This window comes from Budorcas taxicolor, chromosome 25 (genome assembly GCF_023091745.1).
Source record: "Budorcas taxicolor isolate Tak-1 chromosome 25, Takin1.1, whole genome shotgun sequence".
NCBI lineage: Eukaryota > Metazoa > Chordata > Mammalia > Artiodactyla > Bovidae > Budorcas > Budorcas taxicolor.
Genome location: NC_068934.1, coordinates 43808972 through 43817048, shown reverse-complemented (window position 1 = coordinate 43817048; position 8077 = coordinate 43808972). Strand labels below are relative to the sequence as shown.

Sequence of the window (8077 nt, the reverse complement as noted above, 5' to 3'; positions counted from 1 at the left end):
GGAGCAAAGAGCTTGAGGAATGCCAAACTCCGGCTGGTCCGGGACATGTGGAAATTGGACTCAGGGAGGGTCTGGGCTGGGCAGCCATGGCCTGGGTTTCCAGGCCCCTGCAGGCAGGATAGGGGTGGGGGTCTGACTCCTAGCCCTCATCCTGCCCTTCCCTCTGCTCACAACCCCAACCTGTGCTAGCCACGAGGAATAGGATGGCCCCCTCCTGTTCTGGGGGCCCCTCTGCCCCATTGTCCAGGGGAGATTGTGCCAAAGCTCTCATCTCCAGGGCCAAGCCCCAGGAGGCCTATGAGAGTCCGGATGCAGGACAGAGAAAAGCTGGACGCCTGGGAGCAAGCTGGGGTCTTGGCTGTGGACTAAAGCCCAGCAAGGCCAAGTAGGGGCATATCCCAGTCTCTACTCAGGGGCAGGATAGGAAAGACAGTCTCTAATCGAGAGGCCGAGGTAGAGAAGGAGAGAGGATGTCGGTGAAGGTGGTGAGAGAGGATGTTGGTGAAGGTGGTGAGAGAGGCACAGAGGAGGAAAGGAAGTGCAGGAGGAGAGGATAGTGATCAGAAGGAGGTGAGAGCCAGCCAGAGGAGAAGGAGAAGAAGAGAAGGATAAAGGAGGAACAATGGAGAAGAGAGAGGCCAGAGGAGAGGGCTGGAGGGAGTGGGAGCTGGGAGAGCACGGGCCCAGGCCCCTTCTCTCTGCAGGGAGCCGGTGGGGCCCAGAAGAGGGAGGGGCCCCAAGAGCCAGCTAGCATCCGTCAGTCATCTAATCCGTCCAGGAAGAAGCAAACTCCCAGCCAGGGATGGGATGGGGGTTATTTATAAGGGCTACTTGGTGAGAGGTGGGCACCTTATGGGTCTCCAGGCACACTCTGGCCCTTCCCAGAAAGGGGATGGGTCCTTTTTCTCAAAGCTTCAACCACCTGTGTATTAGGGGATCATAGGAGCATTTTATTATTGATCACAGTCATTATTATTTTATTATATTACTATTTTTATTAAACTTCCCCCTACGGTTGAGAAGGGGGCAAAATAAGTATTTATCTTCTCAAATGCCATATGCCCGGGAGGGATCAACCCTGACGCTCTGTGAGGCAGTAAGAAACCAATAAAAACAGCTTTGTAAGCTGCTGGCCTCCCCGCCTGGATCTGTCTTCCTGGGGTTCAGAAAACACAGGGATCAGGGAGGAGGGAGGGGATCAGGGACAGTTAAAGACCAGGTTGTCTTTCTGTGTCTTCACAAATCAGATGATGTTCACACGGCAGGGAAATGAGAGTTTGCCCTGTCCCTTCCCTGGCCTTGTCGCTAAGACTGTGAACTTCCAATGCAGGGGGCCTGGGTTCGATCCCTGGTCAGGGAACTAGATCCCACATGCTGTAGTTAAAGATCCTGCATCCCTTAACTAAGACCCAGAGCAGCCAGATAGATAATTTTTTTTTTTAAGTCATAAATGAAGGGGCAGTTTACAAAAGTGTGGGCGGCATCAGGGGAACCGACCAAGGAGCAGTGGTGCCCTGAGCCCTGGCAACAGTGAGGAGCTGTTATCACCCCCAGGTCAGCTGGGCAGGGAAAGGCAGGTGTTACCAGCAGGAGTTATGGCTCTCAGTGGATGCACTCGGCCGTGGCCAAGCAGGAAGGCAGTCCAGGAAATTAATTCCTATACCTCACTCTACTCCCTCCCTCCCTTCCATCTCCTGCTTCCTCTTGTCCAAACCCAAGCAGCAACCAGAGGCTCCTAGACCTCAGTTTCTGCAGATCTAGAGGGCAGCCTTTAGGGTACAGAACCGGGAGGTGGGGGGCAAGGGATAGAAAGTGGATCTGGAGGGCATAGCCTGCTGTTCCACCCAGGTGAGGCTGCTGGGGAGGGGTCTCCTTGTTCTGAGCTGGGGTGTCCATGACTGGGCAGGACCCTGCCTGGAGGCGGGGCTGGGTGAGGCAGGAGGGTAAGGCCTGTGCACCAGGATCAGGGCAGGTCTGCAGCTGATGGCTGTGCCCTAAGGCTTGTAGATGGCCCTAAAGCTAGGAAAAGTAACCAAAAAAGGGCCTAGGTCTTGCTAGAGATTGGAGGCCCATGAAATCCAAGGCCTGATGGGAGTGTAGTCTTGATTCCAGTGTAGTACAGAGGATGAGATGGTTAAATAGATCATCGACTCAATGGACATGAGTTTGAGTAAACTCAGGGAGATAGGACAGGGAAGCCTGGCACGCTGCAGTCCATGGGGTCACAAAGAGCAACTGAGCCACTGAACCACAACAGCTGTAGTCATGGGCAAGGTACCTGACCTCTCTAAGCATCAGTTTCTCATTCTGTAAGTGGGGATCATAAAACCCATCATGAGAGGTTCTTCTTGTAAGACTTTGGTGAGATAATCAGTATAAAATGCCTTCACTTCACTCAGGAAATGTTTGCTCTGCCTATGGAGATGCCAAAACCTGAAGACAGAGCCTAGAGCAGGGACACTAAGGCCTCTTGCAAACTACAGCCTCCAGCCATCCTCACCAAATTGGAGAAATGGCCATTTCCCTAGCACCCTTCAATAATTTAGCCAACAGGTTTTCACAGTTTCACATTAAAAAAGTGTTTTTCCTCCCAAAGTCTTATGTTGACAAATTTCAGAAAAGGTTGAAAGATTACAAACTCCCCACCCTCTTCTCCTGGATTCACCATTATTCACATTTTGCTGCTTTTGTATTTCTCATGTGCTGATGACGTATTTCGCTACCATCTGAAGGTAAGTTACACACAACCTGAAACTTGCTAAATGCTTTGCAGACATCTGTTAAGAATTCCAAGGGAATTCCCTGCCGATCCATGTCTTGAACCCATGTTCTTGGCAGCGGAAGCGTAGAGTCCTAACCATTAGACCTCCAGGAAGTTCCCAGGTCATATCATTTTTTTTCTTTCTTTCTGGCCGTGCTTTGGCAGTCCAGTGGTTAGGACTCCATGCTATCACTGCTGAGGGCCCCGGTTCAATCCCTGGTCAGGGAACTAAGATCCTCCAAGCTGCGTGGTGAGGCCAAAAAAGAGGGGGAAAAAAAAAGAATAAGGAACCACCAGAAGTCACTCTCAGGGCTTCCCTGGTGGCTTAGAGGGTAAAGCGTCTGTCTGCAATGCAGGAGACCGGGGTTCGATCCCTGAGTCAGCAAGATCCCCTGGAGAAGGAAATGGCAACCCACTCCAATACTCTTGCCTGGAAAATCCCATGGACGGGGGACCCTTGTAGGCTACAGTCCATGGGGTCACAAAGAGTTGGACACGACTGAGCAACGACACGTTTAGAAGTCACTCTCACAAGATTTAATATTGATACTCTGTATTAATCTGTTATGGGTTGAATTATGACCCCTAAAAATGAAGTCCTATTCCCAAACTCTTCAGAGTGTGACCTTATTCGGAACTAGAGGCATTGCAGACATAAGTAGTTAAAACAAGGTCATTAGGGTGGGCCCTAATCCAAATGACTGGTGTCCTTTAAAAAAGGGGGACATGTGGATGCATACAGAGGGAGCTCACCAAGTGAAAATGAAGGCAGAGATTCGGGTGATGCTTCTATAATCCAAGGAATGCCATGCTGCTGCTACTGCTAAGTCACTTCAGTCGTGTCTGACTCTGCGCGACCCCATAGGCGGAAGCCCACCAGGCTCCCCTGTCCCTGGGATTCTCCAGGCAAGAACACTGGAGTGGGTTGCCATGTCCTTCTCCAGTGCATGAAAGTGAAAAGTAAAAGTGAAGTCGCTCAGTCGTGTCCGACCCTCAGCGACACCATGGACTGTAGCCTTCCAGGCTTCTCCATCCATGGGATTTTCCAGGCAAGAGTACTGGAGTGGAGTGCCATTGCCTTCTCTGAGGAATGCCATAGATTTGCCAATAAGCCACTAGCAGCTAGGAGAGAGGCCTGGAATAGATTTTCTCACAGCTCTCAGGAGTAACAAATCCTGCAGACATTTTTTTTAAATTTATTCATTTTTAATTGAAGGATAGTTGCTTTACAATATTATGTTGGTTTCTGCCATACATCAACATGAATCAGCCATAGGTATACTTAAGTCCCCTCCCTCTTAAACCTCCCCCCTCCCACCCCATCCCACGCCTCTAGGTTGTCACAGAGCCCTGGTTTGAGTTCCCGGAGTCATACAGCAAATTCCCACTGGCTCTCTATTTTACATATGCCAGTGTGTATGTTTCCACACTACGCTCTCCATCCGTCCCACCCTCTCCTTCCCCCAACCCCACTTCTGTGCCCATAATCCTGTTCTCTATGTCTCCTGCAGTTATTTTTATCTTGGACTTCTAGCCTCCACATCTGTGAAGTGATACATTTCTGTTTAAGTCAACCAGCTTGTGGTATAATCATGTCAAAAATATTCTTTATAGCATTAAAAAAAAGTTGAGTATCCCATTCTAGATCACATGTTGCGTTCAGTTCTTGTGTCTCTTGAATCTCCTTTGACCCAAGACAACTTTCTCCTCCTTCCTTTGTAAGTCATCTTTTTATGATGTTAACATCTTTTAACGGTCCAGGCCAGTTTTTTTTGGTAGAATAACTTGCAATTTGCATTTGTCTGGTTGTTTCCTCATTAAATTCAGATTTAATACTTTTGTCAAGACATAGCAGATGCTATTTTAAATTAATTTTGATTGCAACAATACGCATTTGTTTTTCTGGTAAATTAGAGGCTGAACTCCCATTTGGCTCCCTGCCCTCCCCTCATGACGTTAATTTATGTCAGTGTGTACCATGTCATTGGCGGGCATCCAGAGGGACCACCCTCCCCTAGCCTCCTTCTCTCCATCAGCAGGAATCAAGTGGGATCTTCAGGACCCTCCCTGTCCTCGGCAGGAAGCCCTGACCTCCATGCTTGTAGCTGGCCCACCGCCGGACCCCTGCCTCAAGACCATCAGACCTGGGCCTACTCCTGTCCCTGTTGCTCGGTTCCACTGCAGGGGCTGAGGCCTCTAGGTTCTCCATGGCTCTGGACTTCCCTTGTTCTGACCACGTCTCCACCCTCAGCTCCCGAAAGCTCTTCACCAAGTGCTCTAGAGCGGATGGTCCAACTGCAGCAAAATCCCCTGTGCCCTCGCCCCCTTTTGCAAATGGTCCTTAGCCCTCCTGCTCTGGTGGAAACTTTGCCCTTTGGGGTCATGCTCACTGCCTTGTGTCCTGCAGACTTTCCGCAACTCCCCTGCCTTGCCTGGAGATGGGATAGGTGTCCTTCCTGAGGCCACTGGTGGACATCCGACTCCCTCTTCCTTTCAAACACTTCGGTTTGAACTCAAGTTATCAGCTTTTACCACTCACTTTGTCTCAAAGTCTCCCAACCCACTCATGGCTCCTTTCTTAATAATTCTAGCTCCTGGCTTGTTGCCACTCTCTCTATCCAGCTCCTGTTTTATTACATTTATTTATTTTGGCTGGCCATCCTGTGCAGCTTGTAGGACCTCAGTTCCCTGACCAGGGATCAAACCCAGGCTTTGGTAGTGAAAGCACTGGTCCTAACCACTGGACCGCCAGGGAATTCCCTCTATCCTACTTCCCTGGTGGCTCAGCCGGGAAAAATCCCCCTGCAATGTGGGAGACCTGGGTTCAATCCCTGGGTTGGGAAGATCCCCTGGAGAAGGGAACAGCTACCCACTCCAGTATTCTGGCTGAGAGTCCCATGGACCATATAGTCTATGGGGTCGCAAATAGCTGGACACGACTGAGCACTTTGAATTCACTTCACTTACTACTATTTTTTTTTCTTTTTTTTTTTTTAATTTTTATTTTTACTTTCCATACTGTATTGGTTTTGCCATACATTGACATGAATCCACCACGGGTGTACATGCGTTCCCAAATATGAACCCCCCTCCCACCTCCCTCCCCATAACATCTCTCTGGGTCATCACCATGCACCAGCCCCAAGCATGCTGTATCCTGCGTCGGACATAGACTGGCGATTCGATTCTTAAATGATAGTATACCTGTTACAATGCCATTCTCCCAAATCATCCCACCCTCTCCCTCTCCCTCTGAGTCCAAAAGTCCGTTATACACATCTGTATCTCCTTTGCTGTCCTGCATACAGGGTCATCATTGCCATCTTTCTAAATTCCATATATATGTGTTAGTATACTGTATTGGTGTTTTTCTTTCTGGCTTACTTCACTCTGTATAATCGGCTCCAGTTTCATCCATCTCATCAGAACTGATTCAAATGAATTCTTTTTAACGGCTGAGTAATACTCCATTGTGTATATGTACCACAGCTTTCTTATCCATTCATCTGCTGATGGACATCTAGGTTGTTTCCATGTCCTGGCTATTATAAACAGTGCTGTGATGAACATTGGGGTACATGTGTCTCTTTCAATTCTGGTTTCCTTGGTGTGTATGCCCAGCAGTGGGATTGCTGGGTCATAAGGTAGTTCTATTTGCAATTTTTTAAGGAATCTCCACGCTGTTCTCCATAGTGGCTGTATTAGTTTGCATTCCCACCAACAGTGTAGGAGGGTTCCCTTTTCTCCACACCCTCTCCAGCATTTATTGCTTGCAGATTTTTGGATCGCAGCCATTCTGACTGGTGTGATCACTTCACTTACTACTATTTTAAATCTTAGAGACTTTGATATACACGTGGATGACCCAGCTGCCAGGCCTCTCTGTTCCTTGAGCTCATCTTGTCCCATGATCTTACCTTCCAGTCACTCAGTCTCACAGCCATACTGGAGAGCCACACTGTATTATATGGGAGCCACTGGTCACATGTGGCCACTGAACATTTGAAATGTGACTGGTGAGATATGTTATGTGTATAAAATGCATACCAGATTTCAAAGGCTTTGTTGTTCAGTTGCTGAGTCATATTGATGAATGGCAGAAACCAATACAATATCGTAAAGCAATTGTCCTTCAGTTGTTGTTGTTGTGCAGTTGCTAAGTCATGTCTGACTCTTTGCAACCCCAAGGACTCCACAGTGCCAGGCTTTCCTGTCCTTCACTTATCTCCCAGAGTTTGCTCAAACACATGTCCACTGAGTCGGTGATGCCGTCGAGCCATCTCAGCCTCTGTCACCCCCTTCTCCTCCTGCCCTCAGTCTGTCCCAGCAGAAAAGACCCTGATGGGTCTTTTCCAATGAGTTGACACTTCGCATCAGGTGGCCGAAGTATTGTAGCTTCAGCTCCAGCATCAGTCTTTCCAATGAATAGTCAGGGTTGGGTTTCCTTTAGAATCAACTGGTTTGATCTCCTTGCTGTCCAAGGGACTCTCAAGAGTCTTCTCAAGCACCACAATTTGAAAGCATCAGTCCTTTGGGGCTCAGCCTTCTTTATGGCCTAACTCTCACATCCATATGAGTACTGGAAAAGCCATAGCTCTGACCATATGGACCTTTGTTGTGTACAGAACTAAGTCTTGTGTTGTGTGAACAGGACTTAGTGTGGAAAAACATAAATTGTCCTTAATAATTTTATATTGACTTTGAGTTGAAATACATTTTGCTATATGTGATTAAAATTAATCTCACTTGTATCTTTTACTTTTTTAATGTGGCTACTAGAAATTTAAAATTTATATATACATCTCCTGTTAGGTTTGTACAGGAAGCACTACTGTTAATTTTTTTTTTTTTTTTTTTTGCCCTGATTGCATGACTTGTGGGATTTAGTTCCCCAACCAGGGATTGAACCTGGGTCCTCAGCAGTGAGAGGGTGGAGTCCTAACCACTGGACCACCAGGGAATTTCCCTAAATATTTTCACTGCCAATAATGACAGCAACCTTCTCCCCATAATTTCAATGCCAAGCATCCCACTCTCTAACTAACACCCTTATCTTTTCAGCTCTCTCTAGTACCCCAACAACAAGAAAGTTTTAACCCCACTGGAACCTACAATCCACTTGTTTATTTTTGTCCGTGCTGGGTCTTCATTGCCTCATGGACTTTATCCAGCTGGGACGGGTGGGGGCTGCTCTCTAACTGTGGCGAGCAGGCTTCTCATCACGGTGTCTTCTCTTGGTGTTGAGCATGGGCTTCAGTAGCTGTGGTGCGAGAGCTCAGTAGTGGCGGTTCCAGCCTCTGGAGCGCCGGCTCAGTA

The 8077-nt window shown here is 48.1% G+C and overlaps 1 non-coding gene across 1 annotated transcript; it reads right to left on the bottom strand.

Annotated features, from left to right (window-relative positions):
- Nucleotides 1-7648: 7648 nt before the first annotated feature.
- Nucleotides 7649-7721, bottom strand: TRNAE-CUC (transfer RNA glutamic acid (anticodon CUC)). The gene has a single exon. It is a non-coding gene; the product is annotated as a tRNA-Glu (tRNA).
- Nucleotides 7722-8077: the final 356 nt, after the last annotated feature.